The sequence below is a fragment of the Entelurus aequoreus genome, linkage group LG19 (assembly GCF_033978785.1).
Source record: "Entelurus aequoreus isolate RoL-2023_Sb linkage group LG19, RoL_Eaeq_v1.1, whole genome shotgun sequence".
Lineage (NCBI taxonomy): Eukaryota > Metazoa > Chordata > Actinopteri > Syngnathiformes > Syngnathidae > Entelurus > Entelurus aequoreus.
The window spans coordinates 1027380-1049205 of record NC_084749.1 but is presented as its reverse complement, the minus strand read 5'-3'; positions in this window follow the sequence as shown (position 1 = coordinate 1049205).

Below are 21826 nucleotides of genomic sequence, written 5' to 3'. Positions count from 1 at the left end.
AAATAATGGAAGAAGGATTACAAAAGGACACAGACAAGAGCTGGACAGCTCCATTACAATTCAAGTCGCCACGTCAAAAACTCCCTAACAACAGAATTTCACCATTTAATTACAGTAACCTACTGGTTCCAGTATAAAACTGTTTTCAAAAACTGCTATGCAGTATGAATACATTTGCATAGCAGTTTTTAAAAACAGTTTTATACTGGAACCATTAGCTGCCAGTAGGTTACTGTAATTAAATGGTGACATTTCTTACAGTGTGAGATAATGCCAAAAAAGCAATAAAAAATGATTCAAACACAACTCCTAAACCAAACATGCAAAATGTCTACAAATGCCTATAATGTTGAATCAATGTGCGTTTCACTAGAATCAGTTGTTTTTGTAAGGTTTGCAAATACAAAAATTAGGTTTTACCCATAATGACAGTATAACTGCCACACTCAATATGAAACCACACATGAAAAATGTCTAATAATGAATGTATCTTTGTGAGTTTTACTAGAAACATTTCTTTTGTAAGGTTTGCAAACTCAAAAGTTATTTTTTTTTCACTCAATATGACAGTATAACTGCCACGCTCAATATGTAAGTTATTTAAACATAACTCCTAATCTACACATGAAAAATGGCTAATAATGCTTTAAATAATGCATTCCTGTGAGTTTTGCTCGAAACATATGCTTTTTTTAGGCTTGCAAACACAAAAAGTAGTTTTTTACTCAATATGACAATAATGTTCTTAGAATCCTGAGATAATGCGAAAAAAGCAATAAAAATGTATTTCATCATAATTTCTAAACCAAACATGCAAAATGTCTAAAAATGAATTAAGAAATGTATCTTTGTGAGTTTTACTAGCTACAATGTTTGAGACATGCCCCAATGTATTTAATGTAATAGCGAGACATTGTGAGATACAAATTCCATTCAGCTTCAGCACCCAACTTGTGGATAGCGCTTGTGAACCTGATCATTTAGGATGTAATGTGTTCAAACAAACCAGACATGACAATTACATCGCACCCTCCATTCAGGACAAAGCCTTCTTGAAAATAATGGAAGAAGGATTACAAAAGGACACAGACAAGAGCTGGACAGCTCCATTACAATTCAAGTCGCCACGTCAAAAACTCCCTAACAACAGAATTTCACCATTTAATTACAGTAACCTACTGGTTCCAGTATAAAACTGTTTTTAAAAACTGCTATGCAGTATGAATACATTTGCATAGCAGTTTTTAAAAACAGTTTTATACTGGAACCATTAGCTGCCAGTAGGTTACTGTAATTAAATGGTGAAATTTCTTGCAGTGTGAGATAATGCCAAAAAAACAATAAAAAATGATTCAAACACAACTCCTAAACCAAACATGCAAAATGTCTAAAAATGCCTATAATATTGAATCAATGTGCGTTTCACTAGAATCAGTTGTTTTTGTAAGGTTGCAAATACAAAAATTAGGTTTTACCCATAATGACAGTATAACTGCCACACTCAATATGAAACCACACATGAAAAATGTCTAATAATGAATGTATCCTTGTGAGTTTTAATAGAAACATTTCTTTTGTAAGGTTTGCAAACACGAAAGTTATTTTTTTTTCACTCAATATGACAGTATAAGTGCCACGCTCAATATGTAAGTTATTTAAACATAACTCCTAAACTACACATGAAAAATGGCTAATAATGCTTTAAATAATGCATTCCTCTGAGTTTTGCTCGAAACATATGCTTTTTTTAGGCTTGCAAACACAAAAACTAGTTTTTTACTCAATATGACAATAATGTCCTTAGAATCCTGAGATAATGCGAAAAAAGCAATAAAGATGTATTTAGTCATAATTCCTAAACCAAACATGCAAAATGTCTAAAAATGAATTAAGAAATGTATCTTTGTCAGTTTTACTATAAACATTTTCTTTCGTAAGATTTTCAAAGACACAAATACATTTTTTTACTCAATATGACAGTTTAACTGCCACACTCAATATGTAAGTTATTTAAACATGACTCCTAAACTACACATGAAAAATTGCTAATATTGCCTCAAATGATGCATTCTTGTGAGTTTTGCTCGAAACATATGCTTTTTTAAGGCTTGCAAACACAAAAAGTAGTTTTTTACTCAATATGATAATAATGTTCTTAGAATCCTGAGATAATGCGAAAAAAGCAATAAAAATGTATTCCATCATAATTCCTAAACCAAACATGCAACATGTCTAAAAATGCCTGTAATATTGAATCCATTTGAGTTTTACTAGAATCAGATAATCTTTTGTAAGGTTTGCAAATCCAAAAATTAGGTTTTACTCACTATAACAGTTATTAAACATAACTAGTAAACCACCCATGCAAAATGGCTAAAAATGCCTGAAATAATGCATCATTGGGAGTTTTACTCTAAACATATGCTTTTTTTAAAGCCCGCAAACACAAAAAGTATTTTTTTACTCCATATGACTGTAATGTTCTTAGAATCCTGGGATAATGCAAAAAAAGCAATAAAAACCTATTCAAACATGACTCCTAAACAACAGATTGCAAAATGGCTAATAATACCTGGAGATATGTATCTTTGTTAGTTTTACTAGAAAATAATCTTTTGTAAGGTTTGCAAAGACACAAGTTAGTTTTTTTTACTCAATATGACAGTATAGCTGTCATACTAAATATGAAATATATATAAAAATAACTCCAAAACCAAACATGCATTATGTCTAAAAATGCCTGTAATATTGAATCTATGTGAGTTTTACCAAAATCAGGTATTTTGGTAAGGTTTACAAAAACAAAAATTATGTTTTACTCATAATGACAGTATAACTGCCACAAACAATATGACAGTTTTTTCAAACATAACTCCTAAACCACAAATGCAAAATGGCTAATATTGCCTGGAGAAATATAGTTTTGTGAGTTTTACTGGAAAAAATATATTGTGTAAGGTTTGCAAAAACAAAATGTAGTTTTTTACTCAATATGACAATTATGTTCTTAGAATCCTGAGATAATGCGAAAAAAGCAATAAAAAAGTATTCCATCATAATTCCTAAACCAAACATGCAAAATGTCTAAAAATGCCTGTAATATTGAATCCATGTGAGTTTTACTAGTATCAGTTGTTTTCTTAAGGTTTTCATATACAAACATTAGGTTTTACTCACTATGACAGTATACAGTCACACTCATGACAGTTATTAAACATAACTAGTAAACCACACATAAAAAATAGCTATAAATGCCTGAAATAATTCATCATTGGGAGTTTCACTCTAAACATATGCTTTTTTTAAAGCCCGCAAACACAAAAAGTATTTTTTTACTCCATATGACTGTAATGTTCTTAGAATCCTGGGATAATGCAAAAAAAGCAATAAAAACCTATTCAAACATGACTCCTAAACAACAGATTGCAAAATGGCTAATAATACCTGGAGATATGTATCTTTGTTAGTTTTACTAGAAAATAATCTTTTGTAAGGTTTGCAAAGACACAAGTTAGTTTTTTTTACTCAATATGACAGTATAGCTGTCATACTAAATATGAAATATATATAAAAATAACTCCAAAACCAAACATGCATTATGTCTAAAAATGCCTGTAATATTGAATCTATGTGAGTTTTACCAAAATCAGGTATTTTGGTAAGGTTTACAAAAACAAAAATTATGTTTTACTCATAATGACAGTATAACTGCCACAAACAATATGACAGTTTTTTCAAACATAACTCCTAAACCACAAATGCAAAATGGCTAATATTGCCTGGAGAAATATAGTTTTGTGAGTTTTACTGGAAAAAATATATTGTGTAAGGTTTGCAAAAACAAAATGTAGTTTTTTACTCAATATGACAATTATGTTCTTAGAATCCTGAGATAATGCGAAAAAAGCAATAAAAAAGTATTCCATCATAATTCCTAAACCAAACATGCAAAATGTCTAAAAATGCCTGTAATATTGAATCCATGTGAGTTTTACTAGTATCAGTTGTTTTCTTAAGGTTTTCATATACAAACATTAGGTTTTACTCACTATGACAGTATACAGTCACACTCATGACAGTTATTAAACATAACTAGTAAACCACACATAAAAAATAGCTATAAATGCCTGAAATAATTCATCATTGGGAGTTTCACTCTAAAAATATGCTTTTTTAAGGCTAGCAAAAACAGAAAGTAGTTTTTCACTAAATATGACAGTAATGTTCTTGGAATCATGAGATAATGCGAAAAAAGCAATAAAAATTTATTCAAACATAACTCCTAAGCAACACATGCAAAATGGCTAATAAAGCCTAGAGACATGTATATTTGTTAGTTTTACTAGAAAAATGATCTTTTGTAAGGTTTGCAAAGACACAAGTTAGTTTTTTTTACTCAATATGACAGTATAGCTGTCATACTAAATATGAAATTTATATAAAAATAACTCCAAAACCAAACATGCATTATGTCTAAAAATGCCTGTAATATTGAATCTATGTGAGTTTTACCAGAATCAGGTATTTTGGTAAGGTTTACAAATACAAAAATTATGTTTTACTCATAATGACAGTATAACTGCCACAAACAATATGACAGTTTTTTCAAACATAACTCCTAAACCACAAATGCAAAATGGCTAATATTGCCTGGAGAAATATAGTTTTGTGAGTTTTACTGGAAAAAATATATTGTGTAAGGTTTGCAAAAACAAAATGTAGTTTTTTACTCAATATGACAATTATGTTCTTAGAATCCTGAGATAATGCGAAAAAAGCAATAAAAAAGTATTCCATCATAATTCCTAAACCAAACATGAAAAATGTCTAAAAATGCCTGTAATATTGAATCCATGTGAGTTTTACTAGTATCAGTTGTTTTCTTAAGGTTTTCATATACAAACATTAGGTTTTACTCACTATGACAGTATACAGTCACACTCATGACAGTTATTAAACATAACTAGTAAACCACACATAAAAAATAGCTAACAATGCCTGAAATAATTCATCATTGGGAGTTTCACTCTAAAAATATGCTTTTTTAAGGCTAGCAAAAACAGAAAGTAGTTTTTCACTCAATATGACAGTAATGTTCTTGGAATCATGAGATAATGCGAAAAAAGCAATAAAAATGTATTCAAACATAACTCCTAAGCAACACATGCAAAATGGCTAATAAAGCCTAGAGACATGTATATTTGTTAGTTTTACTAGAAAAATGATCTTTTGTAAGGTTTGCAAAGACACAAGTTAGTTTTTTTTACTCAATATGACAGTATAGCTGTCATACTAAATATGAAATTTATATAAAAATAACTCCAAAACCAAACATGCATTATGTCTAAAAATGCCTGTAATATTGAATCTATGTGAGTTTTACCAGAATCAGGTATTTTGGTAAGGTTTACAAATACAAAAATTATGTTTTACTCATAATGACAGTATAACTGCCACAAACAATATGACAGTTTTTTCAAACATAACTCCTAAACCACAAATGCAAAATGGCTAATATTGCCTGGAGAAATATATCTTTGTGAGTTTTACTGGAAAAAATATATTGTGTAAGGTTTGCAAAAACAAAAAGTAGTTTTTTACTCAATATGACAATTATGTTCTTAGAATCCTGAGATAATGCGAAAAAAGCAATAAAAAAGTATTCCATCATAATTCCTAAACCAAACATGCAAAATGTCTAAAAATGCCTGTAATATTGAATCCATGTGAGTTTTACTAGTATCAGTTGTTTTCTTTAGGTTTTCATATACAAACATTGGGTTTTACTCACTATGACAGTATACAGTCACACTCATGACAGTTATTAAACATAACTAGTAAACCACACATAAAAAATAGCTAATAATGCCTGAAATAATTCATCATTGGGAGTTTTACTCTAAAAATATGCTTTTTTAAGGCTAGCAAAAACAGAAAGTAGTTTTTCACTCAATATGACAGTAATGTTCCTGGAATCATGAGATAATGCGAAAAAAGCAATACAAATGTATTCAAACATAACTCCTAAGCAACACATGCAAAATGGCTAATAAAGCCTAGAGACATGTATATTTGTTAGTTTTACTAGAAAAATGATCTTTTGTAAGGTTTGCAAAGACACAAGTTAGTTTTTTAAATTTAATACTACTGTATAACTGTCATACTAAATATGAAAGTTATTTGAACATAAGTCCAAAACCAAACATGCAATCTGTCTAAAGATTTTTGATATAATGCATCCTCGTGAGTTTTACTCGAAACATATGCTTTTTTAAGGCTTGCAGACACAAAAAGTAGTTTTTTTTACTTAATATGACAGTAATGTTTTTAAAATCCTGAGACAATGCCAAAAACGCAATAAAAATGTATTCCTACATAATTCCTAAACCAACCATGCAAAATTCCTAATAATGCGTGAAAATTTTATCTTTGTGAGTTTTACAAGAAAAATCATATTTTGTAAGGTTTGCAAAGACACACGTTATTTTTTTTATTCAATATTACAGTATAGCTGTCATACTATATATGAAGGTTATATAAACATAATTTCAAAACCAAATATGCATAAAGTCTAAAAATGCCTGTAATATTGTATCTATGTGAGTTTTACTAGAATCAGATTTTTTTGTAAGGTTTGCAAATACAAAAAATAGGTTTTACTCACTATGACAGTATACTGCCACACTCAATATGACAGTTTTTTAAACATAACTCCTAAACAACACATAAGCAATTGCTAATAATGCCTGGAGAAATGTATCTTTGTTAGTTTTACTAGAATAATGATCTTTTGTAAGGTTTGCAAAGACACAAGTAGTTGTTTTACTCAATATGACTACACATGAAAGTTAGATAAACATTACTCCAAAATTTAAACATGCCTGTAATATTGAATCCATGTGAGTTTTACCAGAATCAGGTATTTTGGTAAGGTTTACAAATACAAAAATTAGGTGTTACTTATGACAGTATTACTGCCACTTCAATATGACAGTTGTTTAAACATAACTCTTAAACCACACATGTAAAAAGGCTGATATTGCCTGGAGAAATGTATCTTTGTGAGTTTTACTAAAAAAAAATGTTGTGTAAGGGTTGTAAAGACACAAGTTAGTTTTTTTTTACTCAATATGACAGTGTAACTGTCTGATTAAATATGAAAGTTATATAAACATAACCCCAAAAGCCAACATGCATTATGTCTAAAAATGCCTGTAATATTGTATTCATGTGAGTTTAACTAGAATCAGTTGTTTTTGTAAGGTTTGCAAATACAAACTATGGGTTTTTCTCACAATGACAGTATACTGTCACACTCAATCTGACAGTTATTTAAACATAACTCCTAAACCACACATGCAAAATGGCTAATAATGCCTGGAAAAATGTATCTTTGTGAGTTTTACTAGAAAAAATATATTTTGCAAGGTTTGCAAAGACACAAGTTAGTTGTTTTACTCAATATGACAGTATAACTGTCATACTAAATCCATCCATCCATCCATTTTCTTCCGCTTATCCGAGGTCGGGTTGCGGTGGCAGCAGCCTTAGCAGAGAAGCCCAGACTTCCCTCTCCCCAGCCACTTTGTCCAGCTCTTCTCGGGGGATCCCGAGGCGTTCCCAGGCCAGCCGGGAGACATTTTCTTGCAAATGTGTCCTGGGTCTTCCCCGTGGCCTCCTGCCGGTCGGACTTGCCCTAAACACCTCCCTAGGGAGGCGTTCGGGTGGCATCCTGAGCAGATGCCCGAACCACCTCATCTGGCTCCTCTCAATGTGGAGGAGCAGCAGCTTTACACTGAGTTCCTCCCGGATGACAGAGCTTCTCACCCTATCCCTAAGGGAGAGACCTGCCACCCGGCGGAGGAAACTCATTTCGGCCGCTTGTACCCGTGATCTTGTCCTTTCGGTCATAACCCAAAGCTCATGACCATAGGTGACGATGGGAACGTAGATCGACCGGTAAATTGAGAGCTTTTCCTTCTGGCTTAGCTCCTTCTTCACCACAACGGGTCGATATAGCGTCCTCATTACTGAAGACGCCGCACCAATCCGCCTGTGGATCTTAAGATCCACTGTTCCCTCACTCGTGAACAAGACTCCTAGGTACTTAAACTCCTCCACTTTGGGCAACATCTCCTCCCCAACCTGTAGATGGCACTCCACCCTTTCCCGGGCGAGAACCATGGACTTGGACTTGGAGGTGCTAATTCTCATCCAAGTCGCTTCACACTCGGCTGCGAACCGATCCAATGAGAGCTGAAGATCCTGGCCAGTTGAAGCCATCAGGACCACATTATCTGCAAAAAGCAGAGACCTAATCCTGCAGCCACCAAACCGGATCCCCTCAACACCATGACTGCACCTAGAAATTCTGTCCATAAAAGTTTTGAACGGAATCGGTGACAAAGGGCAGCCTCACTGGAAAGGGGTCCGACTTACTGCCGGCAATGTGGACAAAGCTCTGACACTGATCAGACAGTCCGATACCCCAAACTCTCTGAGCACTCCCCACAGGACTTCCCGGGATACGGTCGAATGCCTTCTCCAAGTCCACAAAGCCCATGTAGACTGGTTAGGCAAACTCCCATGCACACTCAAGGACCCTGCCGAGAATATAGAGCTGGTCTAAAGTCCCACGACCAGGACGAACAGTGTGGTTTTCGTCCTGGTCGTGGAACTGGAGGATCCGAGGTTCGACTATCCAGCGTAGCCTCCTCTCCAGTACACATGAATAGACCTTACCGGGAAGGCTGAGGAGTGTGATCCACGATAGTTGGAACACACGCTCCGGTTCCCCTTCTTAAAGAGAGGAACCACCACCCCGGTCTCCCAAACCAGAGGTACCGCCCCCAATGTCCACACGATGTTGCAGAGTCTTGTCAACCAAGACAGCCCCACAGCATCCAGAGCCTTAAGGATCTCATCCACCCCCGGGGCCTTGCCACCGAGGAGCTTTTTAACTACCTCAGCAACTTCAGCCCCAGAAATAGGAGAAACCACAAGAGATCCCCCAGGCACTGCTTAAACATAGGAAGACATGTTGGTGGGATTGAGGAGGTCTTCGAAGTATTCCCTCCACCGATCCGTAATAGCCACAGTAAAGGTCAGCAGCACACTGCCCCACCCCATGGCAGATAGGCTCTTTCTTCAGTGTTTGATGGCTTCCCTCACTGCTGGTATCCACCAGCGGGTTCTAGGATTACCGCCACGACATGCACCAAACACCTTGAAGCCACAGCTCCAATCAGCCGCCTCGCCAAGAGGGGCACGGAAATGTTCCAGCACCTCCCTCGTGACATGTTCAAAGTTCTTCCGGAGGTGGGAATTGAAACTCTCTCTGACAGGAGACTCTGCTAGGCGTTCCCAGCAGACCCTCACAATGCATTTGGGCCTGCCAGGTCTGTCCGGCATCATCCCCCACCATCGGAGCCAGCTCACTACCAGGTGGTGATCGGTAGAAAGCTCTGCCCCTCTCGTCACCCGAGTGTCCAAAACAGGAGGCCGCAAATCCGATGACACAACTACAAAACTGGGCCAGCACTCGTTTGACTAGCTGAAAAAAAAAAATTATTTGGGAGGAGTGCTGGGGTCACTCCCGGGAGGGATGGCAAGTATTAGAAGTAGCGGTGTTACTGCGGCACTGCCGCAATGTATAATCAACGGTCCAGCTTTAGTGTTAATTTGATATTGCCTCAAGGGCCCACGGGCCAGAGTTTGACACCCATGACCTTCACTGTAAAAAATTACTGTAAAAATAAAAAATAAAATTACAGTTTTATCCATTTTCTACCGCTTATTCCCTTCGGGGTCGCGGGGGGCGCTGGAGCCTATCTCAGCTACAATCGGGCGGGAGGCGGGGTACACCCTGGACAAGTTGCCACCTCATCGCAGGGCCAACACAGATAGACAGACAACATTCACACTCACATTCACCACTAGGGCCAATTTAGTGTTGCCAATCAACCTATCCTGTTCTTCTTAAATGCAGTTAAGTACTGTAAATTTTGTTGCAATTTTCAAAAAATATCGACCAGCACTAAGTTACTGTAAAACCTACAGTATAATTCAGTATTTTTCAGACTTGTTTCTTGGGTCCGCCCACAATTTGTCCAACCGAGCTTCATTTCACCTGGCCGCCCCTGCTAAATCCATCCTACTGCATCGTGTGTTTTTGATAACAAGGTAAGAGTCACTTGTACCTTGATGTGTCATTTTCTGTTTGAATTACTTTTTATATATATTTATAAAGTCCGAAATGACATAGCATCACAGTCAGCATCACAGACACTATCGTTGACCACGCGCATGTACCGCCGCATGCTAGCTAGCTAAGTTTTCTTCTTTTTTGTCATAGTCATCATAAAAGATGATAACTTGCAACATATGTGCTACGACTTGCAGCAATGTATTTGCGTATGTTAGACACATGCGGAATCATTGTTGTATGCCTAATGCATCGTTTAAGTGTGCTTTCCCTAAATGCACAAGAGTTTTTTCCAACTTCTCAGCCTTCAAAACTCACAGCCGTCGTCATAAATATGGCAAGAGTAGGACTGATATGTATAGCGCAGAAGGTTTACCTTGTAATATTGTCTCATGTAGCGCGAAGTGCGATGATATACGGGCCCTTCTCCTGCATTTGAAAAGTCATATTACCGAAGGTAGGACAGTTACGTGCCCCTTCAGTCAATGTGAAAAAAGATTTACAGTTAAGTCTACTTTCACATCGCACGTGTCAAGGAAGCACTACGGCTACACTGAACGAAGTTTGACTTGCTCAACAGCAAATCCAAGCAGCTCTTGTGTTATTAAGACTGATGATGACTATTGTGATATGCAACTTGAGAATTCAGGATATTCCTGTTATGAAGACATGGAGGTCTACTTGCATTAAAAAAATGTTCACAGCACTGAAAAAAAGTTGAGAACCACTGCCTTAGGGCAGTGGTTCTCAACCACTCAACCTTTTGCGCGTGACGAAGTCCGAGTAACGGAAGTTATGGTACCCCGTAGAATCCTATACAAAAAGCTCTGTTTTCATTTCATAATTCCACAGTATTCTGGACATCTTTTGCAATTTTTTTAATGAACAATGAAGGCTGCAAAGAAGACAGTTGTAGGTGTGATCAGTGTATTAGCAGCGGACTACAGCAACACAACCAGGAGGACTTAGTTGGAGCGCTACCCACGCTAGCCGCGCTAGCCGCCGACTTCATCTTGACGTCCTACGTCTCCGGGCCGCCAAACGCATCGGGTGAAGTCCTTCGTCCTTCTGCCGATCGCTGGAACGCAGGTGAGCACGGGTGTTGATGAGCAAATGAGGGCTGGCTGGCGTAGGTGGAGAGCTAATGTTTTTAGCATAGCTCTGTGCAGTCCGGTTGCTAAGTTAGCTTCAATGGCGTCGTTAGCACAGCATTGTTAACCTTTGCCCGCCTGGAAAGCATTAACCGTGTATTTACATGTCCACGGTTTAATAGTATTGTTGATTTTCTATCTATACTTCCAGTCAGGGGTTTATTTTTTTTGTTTCTATGTGCAGTTAAAGCAAGATGCTATCACGTTAGCTCGTAGCTAAAGCATTTCGCCGATGTATTGTCGTGGAGATAAAAGGCACTGAATGTCCATTTCGCGTTCTCGACTCTCATTTTCAAGAGGATATAGTATCCGAGGTGGTTTAAAATACAAATCTGTGATCTACAATAGAAAAAGGAGAGTGTGGAATCCAATGAGCCAGCTTGTACCTATGTTACGGTCAGAGCGAAAAAAGATACGTCCATCGCTGCCTCTCAAGTCATTCACTGTAACGTTCCTCATCTACGAATCTTTCATCCTCGCTCAAATTAATGGGGTAATCATCACTTTCTCGGTCCGAATCTCTCTCGCTCCATTGTAAACAACGGGGAATTGTGAGGAATCCTAGCTCCTGTGACGTCACGCTACTTCCGGTACAGTTAATGCTTTTTTTTATCAGCGAGCAAAAGTTGCGAACTTTATCGTCGATTTTCTCTACTAAATCCTTTCAGCAAAAATATGGCAATATTGCGAAATGATCAAGTATGACACATAGAATGGATCTGCTATTCCCGTTTAAATTAAAACAAATCATTTCAGTAGGCCTTTAAAGTGCCCTCTTTGGGGATTGTAATAGAGATCCATCTGGATTCATGAACTTCATTCTCAACATTTCTTCACAAAAAAATAAATCTTCAACATCAATATTTATGGAACATGTCCACATGTCTCAGCTGCATTACTGCTACGCTCTAACCACGCCTCCATTGTTTTCTACATGGATAGTTGATTGACAGTTGGTGCCGTGTGGCACCGCCAGGTAGGGTCAAACCATCATGGCATGGGGGAAACTCTGGCTTTATGGTAATGAATGGAATAGCCTACTTGATTAGATGTTCAGTTTATGAACTTACATTCATATTTTGTCGAAGTATTATTCAATAAATATATTTATAAAGGGTTTTTGAATTGTTGCTATTTTTAGAATATTTTTTTAAAATCTCACGTACCCCTTGGCATACCTTCAAGTACTCCCAGGAGTACGCATACCCCCATTTGAGAACCACTGCCTTAGGAGACTAGATGTAAACAGAGTAAAGAGAGAGCGAGTGAGGTGGCCATTCCAAATACTTTTAAAATGCTACCCATATTGGATACTGTTTAGGAACATAAACTGCATTTCTTGACTTTACCAGTTGCTGGTGACAAAGTCACAATAAAACGTTGGATGATCAGCATGGAAGGTGATGTCATCTGCAAAGGCGTCCAACCTAGCTTCATCTCAGGGCTTGCTGCCCTTCTTGCTTGGTGCTCGGACATTGGAATTCGTTCAAAGGTAAATCCTCTTGATACTGTTAAATACTGTTAGGATATTTTATTTTATATTTCTCACCTCTGTTCAGGAATTTGACTTGTCATTTCCCCAATTCTGTGCCTTAAATCAATGACTCTTCTGTTCCTTTGTGGACCTTCTTATTAAGGACCGAAGCACCAGTTTGACGCTAGGATACAGAGAAGGTAGGTAATGTGCAGGTAAAGATATGTTGACTGGGTCAAAGAAGGAAGCACCTGTTTGACCCCAGGATGCAGAGAAGGTAGGTAATGTGCGGGTGAAGATATGTTGAATGGGTAAAGGCAGGAAGCACCAGTGTGACCCCACTATGCAGAGAAGGTAGGTAATGTGCGGGTGAAGGTATGTTGAATGGGTGAAAGAAGGAAGCGCAGGTGTGGTCGACGCAATGCAGACAAGGTAGGTATGTGCAGGTGAAGATATGTTGTATGGTGAAAGAAAGAAGCACCAGTGTGACCCCAGGATGCAGGGAAGGTAGGTAATGTGCAGGTAAATATATGTTGAATGGGTAAAGGCAGGAAACACCAGCTAGACGCCAGGATACAGAGAAGGTAGGTAATGTGCAGGTAAAGATATGTTGAATGGGTAAAGGTAGAAAGCACCAGCGTGACCACACTATGCAGAGAAGGTAGGTGATGTGCAGGTAAAGATATGTTGAATGGGTAAAGGCAAGAAGCACCAGTGTGACCCCAGGATGCAGAGAAGATAGGTAATGAGCAGGTAACGATATGTTAAATGGGTGAAAGCAGGAAACATCAGCGTAAATACACGGTCCCGTAGATGGAGAGAAAAAATAAATAGAGAGAGGGATTGGGGAGGCTTTAGCATTGTCTTCCTCTCTGAATTTGTCTTAATGGGTTTTAGAGCATTCACTCATCTACAGCTGTGGTTATGGTATGGCTCACATACATCCTAAAATTGATATTAATATTTGTGCAGTACATATTCCTAAATAACAATGTGAGGGGAGTTCTGCATCGACTGCAAGTAATCTTCAATCACAACAGAATATCTAATATGCTTTCTCTCTTTTTTAGGCGATTCATTGGCGTTAACCCCGAGAGGGGAACAAAGGCTAGCCAGGGAAAGGTGGTGTCCAAGAAGACCGGGAAGCTGGTTCAGAAAAAGGCAGCAACTGTAAATCCTCACGTAGCCACCCTTATAAAACATCTCACAGACTTTGAGTGGGGCTTTATGTAGCCGACAACTAAACACTGGACTCGTGTTCAGTGTTTTGTCTCCAGTTTGAAATTAAGTTGACATGTTATAAATGTTAAAATGCTTTACTGAAAATAAGAAGAATGAACTAAATGTACATTGAATGTATTTGATGCACTTTAAAATAATTGGTTAATAAAAGCATTAACTTGCAAGGCCATTTCTCCAGTCATTTTTATGCCAGCAGATTGCAGGGGTTTTGATTTTGAAAATTTAAAAGTTCAATTCATTAACTTCTAGTGGCATTATACCGTAAAGCTCAGTCTATAGTGCTTACAATTATTTTACTGTAATTAAAAGTTAATGGATATTACAGTGGATACACTAAAATAACAGTGTAATGCCGCTAAACAGATGACAGTATTATGCTGTGAAGCGTATATTTGATACAGCACAGTACTGTGATACTTTTTACAGTAATAAACTGTAGTGATAAATCACAGTATGTGTGCTGTAGAAAAACAGTTTTATACTGGAACCATTAGCTGCCAGTAGGTTACTGTAATCAAACGGTGAAAATTCTTACAGTAAGGGGGAGACCCGCCACCCAGCGGAGAAAACTCATTTTGGCCGCTTGTACCCGTGATCTTGTCCTTTCGGTCTTACTCCAAAGCTCATGACCATAGGTGAGGATGGGAACGTAAATCGACCGGTAAATTGAGAGCTTTTCCTTCTGCCTCAGCTCCTTCTTACCACAACGAATCGATATAGCGTCCTCATTACTGAAGACGCCGCACCGATCAGCCTGTGCATCTCACGATCCACTCTTCCCTCACTCATGAACAAGACTCCAGGTACTTGAACTCATCCACAAGATCTCCTGCCCAACCTCGAGATGGCACTCCACCCTTTCCCGGGCGAGAACCTCGGACTTGGAGGTGCTGATTCTCATCCCAGTCGCTTCACACTCGGCTGCGAACCGATCCAATGAGAGCTGAAGATCCTGGCCAGTTGAAGCCATAAGGACCACATCATCTGCAAAAAGCAGAGACCTAATCCTGCAGCCACCAAACCGGATCCCCTCAACGCCATGACTGTGCCTAGAAATTCTGTCCACAAAAGTTATGAACAGAATCGGTGACAAAGGGCAGCCTTGGCGGAGTCCGACCCTCACTGGAAAGGGGTCCGACTTACTGCCGGCAATGCGGACCAAGCTCTGACACTGATCATACAGGGAGCGACCCGCCACAATCAGACATGCCGATACCCCATACTCTCTGAGCACTCCCCACAGGACTTCCCGGGGTGGAATGTCTTCTCCAAGTCCACAAAGCACATGTAGACTGGTTGGGCAAACTCCCATGCATACTCAAGGACCCTGCCGAGAGTATAGAGCTGGTCTACCGTTCCACGACCAGGACGAAAACCACACTGTTCGTCCTGGATCCGAGGTTCCTCCTCTCCAGTACACATGAATAGACCTTACTGAGAAGGCTGAGGAGTGTGATCTACGATAGTTGGAACACACCCTCCGGTTCCCCTTCTTAAAGAGAAGAACCACCACCCCGGTCTGCCAATCCAGAGGTACCGCCCCAGATGTCCATGCGATGCCCCACAGCATCCAGAGCCTTAAGGAACTCCGGACGGAGCTCATCTACCCCCGGGGCCTTGCCACCGAGGAGGTTTTTAACTACCTTGGCAACCTCAGCCCCAGAAATAGGAGAGCCCACCACAAATTCACCAGACACTGCTTCCTCATAGGAAGACGTGTTGGTGGGATTGAGGAGGTTTCGCTTGGCCTGTCGGTATGCCCGCTGCCTCTGGAGTCCCATGAGCCAAAAGGACCAGATAAGCTCTTTCTTCAGCTTGACGGCATCCCGCACTGCTGGTGGCCACCAGCGGGTTCTAGGATTACCGCCACGACAGGCACCAAACACCTTGCGGCCACAGCTCCAATCAGCTGGCTCGACAAGTGAGGCACGGAACATGATCCATTCCGACTCAATGTCCAGCACCTCCTTTGTGATATGTTCAAAGTTCTTCCGGAAGTGGAAAAAGAAACTCTCTCTGACAGGAGACTCTGCTAGGCGTTCCCAAAAGACTCTCACAATGCGTTTGGGCCTGCCAGGTCTGTCCGGCATCCTTCCCCACCATCGGAGCCAGCTCACCAGGTGGTGATCGGTAGAAAGCTCGCCCCTCTCTTCACCCGAGTGTCCAAAACATGAGGCCGCAAATCCCATGACACAACTACAAAGTCAATCATGGAACTGCGGCCGAGGGTGTCCTGGTGCCAAGTGCTTATATGGACACCCTTATGTTTGAACATTGTGTTTGTTATGGACAATCCGTGACGAGCACAAAAGTCCAATAACAAAGCACCACTTGGGTTCAGATCTGGGTGGCCATTTTTCCCAATCACGACTCTCCAGGTTTCACTGTCGTTGCCAACATGAGCGTTGAAGACCCCCAGCAGAACAAGGGAATCACCCGAGGGAGCACTCTCAAGGGAATCCAAAAAGAGTGGGTACTCTGAGCTGCTGTTTGGTGCGTAAACACCAACAGTCAGGACCCGTCACCCAACCAGAAAGCGGAGGGAAGCTACCATCTCGTCTACTGGGTTAAGTCCAATGTGCAGGCTTTGAGCCGGGGGGAAACAAGAATTGACAACCCAGCCTCTCATTACTTGCAACGCCAGAGTGGGAGAGAGTCCAACCCCTCTTGAGAGAACAGGTTCCAGAGCCCTTGCTGTGCGTCGAAGTGAGTCCAACTTTATCTAGCCGGGAACTTCTCCACCTCGCGCACCAGCTCAGGCTCCTTCCATCCCTGCGAGGTGAGGTTCCACGTCCCAAGAGCGAGCTTATGTAGCCGATAATCGGACTGCCAAGTGCCCTGCCTCCGGCTTCCGCCCAGCTCACACTGCACCCGACCTCTATGACCCAGCCCATGAGTGGTGAGCCTATTGCAGGGGGGACCCACGTTGCCTCTTCGAGCTGGGCCCCATGGGCACCAGTCGCTCGCCATCGTGCCCCACCTCTGGGCCTGGCTCCACAGGGGAGCCATGGTGACCCGCGTCCGGGCAAGAAAAAAATCTAGGTCCTCGATTTGTACTTTTCATAAAGGTCTTTGAGCTGCTCTTTGTCTGATTCCTCACCTAGGACCTGTTTTTCTTGGGGGACCCTACCAGGGGGTAGAGAAGCCCCTGGATAACATAGCTCCTAGGATCAGTGGGACACGCAAACCACAAAGGTGGCGGTTCAGAAAGCAGGTTATATAAACATAACTCCAAAACCAAACATGCAAGATGTCTAAACATGCCTGTAATATTGTATCAATGTGGCATCCTGAGCAGATGCCCGAACCACCTCATCTGGCTCCTCTCAATGTGGAGGAGCAGCGGCTTTACACTGAGTTCCTCACGGATGACAGAGCTTCTCACCCTATCTCTAAGGGAGAGACCCACCACCCGGCGGATGAAACTCATTTCGGCCGCTTGTACCCGTGACCTTGTCCTTTTGGTCATAACCGAAAGCTCATGACCATAGGTGAGGATGGGAACGTTGATCGACCGGTAAATTGAAAGCTTTTCCTTCTGGCTCAGCTCCTTCTTCACCACAACGGATCGATATAGCGTCCTCATTACTGAAGACGCCGCACCGATCCGCCTGTAGATCTCACGATCCACTCTATACTCACTCGTGAACAAGACTCCTAGGTACTTGAACGCCTTCACTTGGGGCAAGATCTCTTTCCCAACCTGGAGATGGCACTCCACCCTTTCCCGGGCGAGAACAATGGACTCGGACTTGGAGGTGCTGATTCTCATCCCAGTCGCTTCACTGCGAACCGATCCAATGAAAGCTGAAGATCCTGGCCAGTTGAAGCCATAAGGACCACATCATCTGCAAAAAGCAGAGACCTAATCCTGCAGCCACCAAACCAGGCGCAGTCAAAGCCATGACTGCGCCTAGATATTCTGTCCATTAAAGTTATGAACAGAATCGGTGACAAAGGGCAGCCTTGGCGGAGTCCAACCCTCACTGGAAAGGGGTCCGACATACTGCCGGCAATGCGGACCAAGCTCTGACACTGATCATACAGGGAGACACCCGCCACAATCAGACATGCCGATACTCCATACTCTCTGAGCACTACCCACAGGATTTACCGGGGACCAAGGCCGAATGTCTTCTCCAAGTCCACAAAACTTATGTAGACTGGTTGGGCAAACTCCCATGCACACTCAAGGACCCTGCCGAGAGTTTAGAGCTGGTCTACCGTTCCACGACCAGGAAAAACCACACTGATTGTCCTGGATCCGAGGTTCCTCCTCTCCAGTACGCATGAATAGACCTTACCGGGAAGGCTGAGGAGTGTGATCTACGATAGTTGGAACACACCCTCCGGTTCCCCTTCTGACAACCCAGCCTCTCATTACTTGCAACGCCAGAGTAATGTAGTATTTTGTGGCTGATGACAGCCACAAAATACTGAAGGCTGTCATCGGCAGGTGTACCAAAGCAGTTAGGACTCATAGCAGACCGGATTGGCAGACCGGGTCTGCCAATCCGGTCTGCCATCCTGGATTGGCAGACCGGGGAACAACCACCCCGGTCTGCCAATCCAGAGGTACCGCCCCCGATGTAGACGCAATGTTGCAGAGTCTTGTAAACCAATACTGCCCCACAGCATCCAGAGCCTTAAGGAACTCCGGACGGAGCTCATTCCCCCGGGGCCTTGCCACCGAGGAGCTTTTTAACTACCTTGTCAACCTCAGCCCCAGAAATAGGAGAGCCCACCACAGACTTCCCAGGCACTGTTTCCTCATAGGAAGACGTGTTGGTGGGATTGAGGAGGTCTCGCTTGGCCTGTCGGTATGCCCACTACCTCTGGAGTCCCATGAGCCAAAAGGACCCGATGGCTCTTTCTTCAGCTTGACAGCATCCCTCACTGCTGGTGGATTACCGCCACGACAGGCACCAAACACCTTGCGGCCACAGCTTCAATCAGCTGGCTCAACAAGAGAGGAACGGAACATGGTCCACTCAGACTCAATGTCCAGCACCTCCCTCGTGACATGTTCAAAGTTCTTCCGGACATGTTCAAAGTTCTTCAGGAGACTCTGCTAGGCATTCCCAGCAGACCCTTACAATGCGTTCGGGCCTGCCAGGTCTGACCGGCATCCTCCCCTACCATAGGAGCCAGCTCACCACCAGGTGGTGGTTGGTAGAAAGCTCTGCCCCTCTCTTCACAGAGTGTCCAAAACATGAGGCCGCAAATCCCATGACACAACTACAAAGTCAATCATGCGGCCGAGGGTGTCCTTGTGCCAAGTGCACATATGGACACCCTTATGTTTGAACATTGTGTTTGTTATGGACAATCCGTGACGAGCACAAAAGTCCAATAACAAAGCACCACTTGGGTTCAGACCCGGGTGGCCATTTTTCCCAATCACGACTCTCCAGGTTTCACTGTCGTTGCCCACCAGCAGAACAAGGGAATCACCCGAGGGAGCACTCTCCAGTACTCCCTCAAGGGAATCCAAAAAGAGTGGGTACTCTGAGCTGCTGTTTGGTGTGTAAACACAAACAACAGTCAGGACCCGTCACCCAACCCGAAGGCTGAGGGAAGCTACTATCTCGTCTATTGGGTTAAATTCCAACGTGCAGGCTTTGAGCCGGGGGGTAACAAGAATTGCCACCCCAGCCTCTCATTAGTTGCAACGCCAGTGTCGAATCTCTTCCACTCTGGCGTTGCAAGTAATGAAAGTTCAGCTCAGTCCAGCCCCTCTTGAGTGAACAGGTTCCAGAGCCCTTGCTGTGAGTCCAACTATATCTAGCCGGGAACGTCTCCACCTCATGCTACAGCTCAGGCTCCTTCCCTCCCAGCGAGGTGATGTTCCATGTCACAAGAGCGAGCATATGTAGCCGATAATCGGACCACCAAGTGCCCTGCCTTCGGCCGCCGCCCAGCTCAAACTGCACCCTCTGTGACCCAAGCCCATGAGTGGTGAGCCCTGGAGGGGGGGATCCACGTTGCCTCTTCGAGCTGAGCAAGGCTGGGCCCCATGGGGACAGGCCCGTCAATCGCCATCGTGCCCCACCTCTGGGCCTGGCTCCACAGGGGAGCCACGGTGACCTGCGTCCGGGCGAGAAAAAATCTAGGTCCTCAATTGTACTTTTAATAAAGGTCTTTGAGCTGCTCTTTGTCTGATCCCTCACCTAGGACCTGTTTGTCTTGGAGGACCCTACCAGGGGGCATAGAAGCCCCCGGACAACATTTTCCTGGATCAGTAGGACACGCAAACCACAAAAGTGGCGGCTCAGAAAGCAGGTTATATAAATATAACTCCAAAACCAAACATGCAATATTTTCTAAACATGCCTGTAATACTGTATCAATGTGAGTTTTACTAGAATCAGTTTTTTTGTAAGGTTTGCAAATACAAAAATTAAGTTTTACTCACAATGACAAAATCACACTCAATATGACAGTTATTTAAACATAACTCATAAACTACACATAAAATGGCTAATAATGCCTGAAATAATGAATCCTTGGGAGTTTTACTGAGTTTTACATTTTGCAATCACAAAAAGTAGTTTATTACTCAATATGACTGTAATGTTCTTAGAACCCTGAGATAATGGGAAAAAAAGCAATACAAATGTATTTAAACCTAACTCCTAAACTACACATGCAAAATGGCTAATAATGCCAAGGGAGACATGTAACGTTGTTAGTTTAAAAAAATGATCTTTTGTAAAGATATCAAAGACAAAAGCTATTTTTTTAATTCAATATGACAGCATAACAGTCATACTAAATATGAAAGATATATAAACATAACTCCAAAACCAAACATGTGTCATGTCTAAAAATGCCTGTAGGAATGTATTTATGTGAGTTTGTAAGGTTTGCAAAAACAAAAAGTAGTTTTTTACTCAATATGAAAGTAATGTTCTTAGAATCCTGAGATAATGCGAAAAAAGCAATAAAAATTTATTCAAACACAAATTTTAAACCAAACATGTAAAATGTCTAAAAATGCCTGTAATATTGAATCCTAAACCAAACATGCGAAATGTCTAAAAATGTCTGTAATATAGAATACATGTGAGTTTTACTAGATGTATATGATTTTGTAAGGTTTGCAAATACATAAATTAGGTTTTACTCACTATGACAGTATACTGTCACACTCAATATTACAGTTATTTAAACATAACTCAAACCACACATGAAAAGTGGCTAATAATGCCTGAAATAATGCATCGTTGGCAGTTTTTACTTGAAACACATGCTTTTTTAAAACTTGCAAACACAAGAAGTAGTTTTTTTTACTCAATATGACTGTAATGTTCTTAAAATCCTGAGATAATGCGACAAAAAATTAAAAATGTATTTAAACATTACTCCTAAACAACACAAGCAAAATGGCTAATAATGTCTGGAAACATGTATCTTTGTTAGTTTTCCTAGAAAAATTGTATTTTGTAAAGTTTGCATTGACACAAGCTCAGACAGTATAACAGTCATACTAAATATGAAAGTTGTATAAACATAACTCCAAAACCAAACATGTGTCATGTCTAAAAATGCCTGTAATAATGTATTTATGTGAGTTTGTAAGGTTTGCAAAAACAAAATGTATTTTTTTACTCAATATGAAAGTAATGATCTTTGAATCCTGAGATAATGCGAAAAAAGCAATAAAAATGTATTTAAACATAATTCCTAAACAACCCATGCAAAATGGGTAATAATGCCTGAAGACATGTATCTTTGTTAGTTTTACTAGAAAAA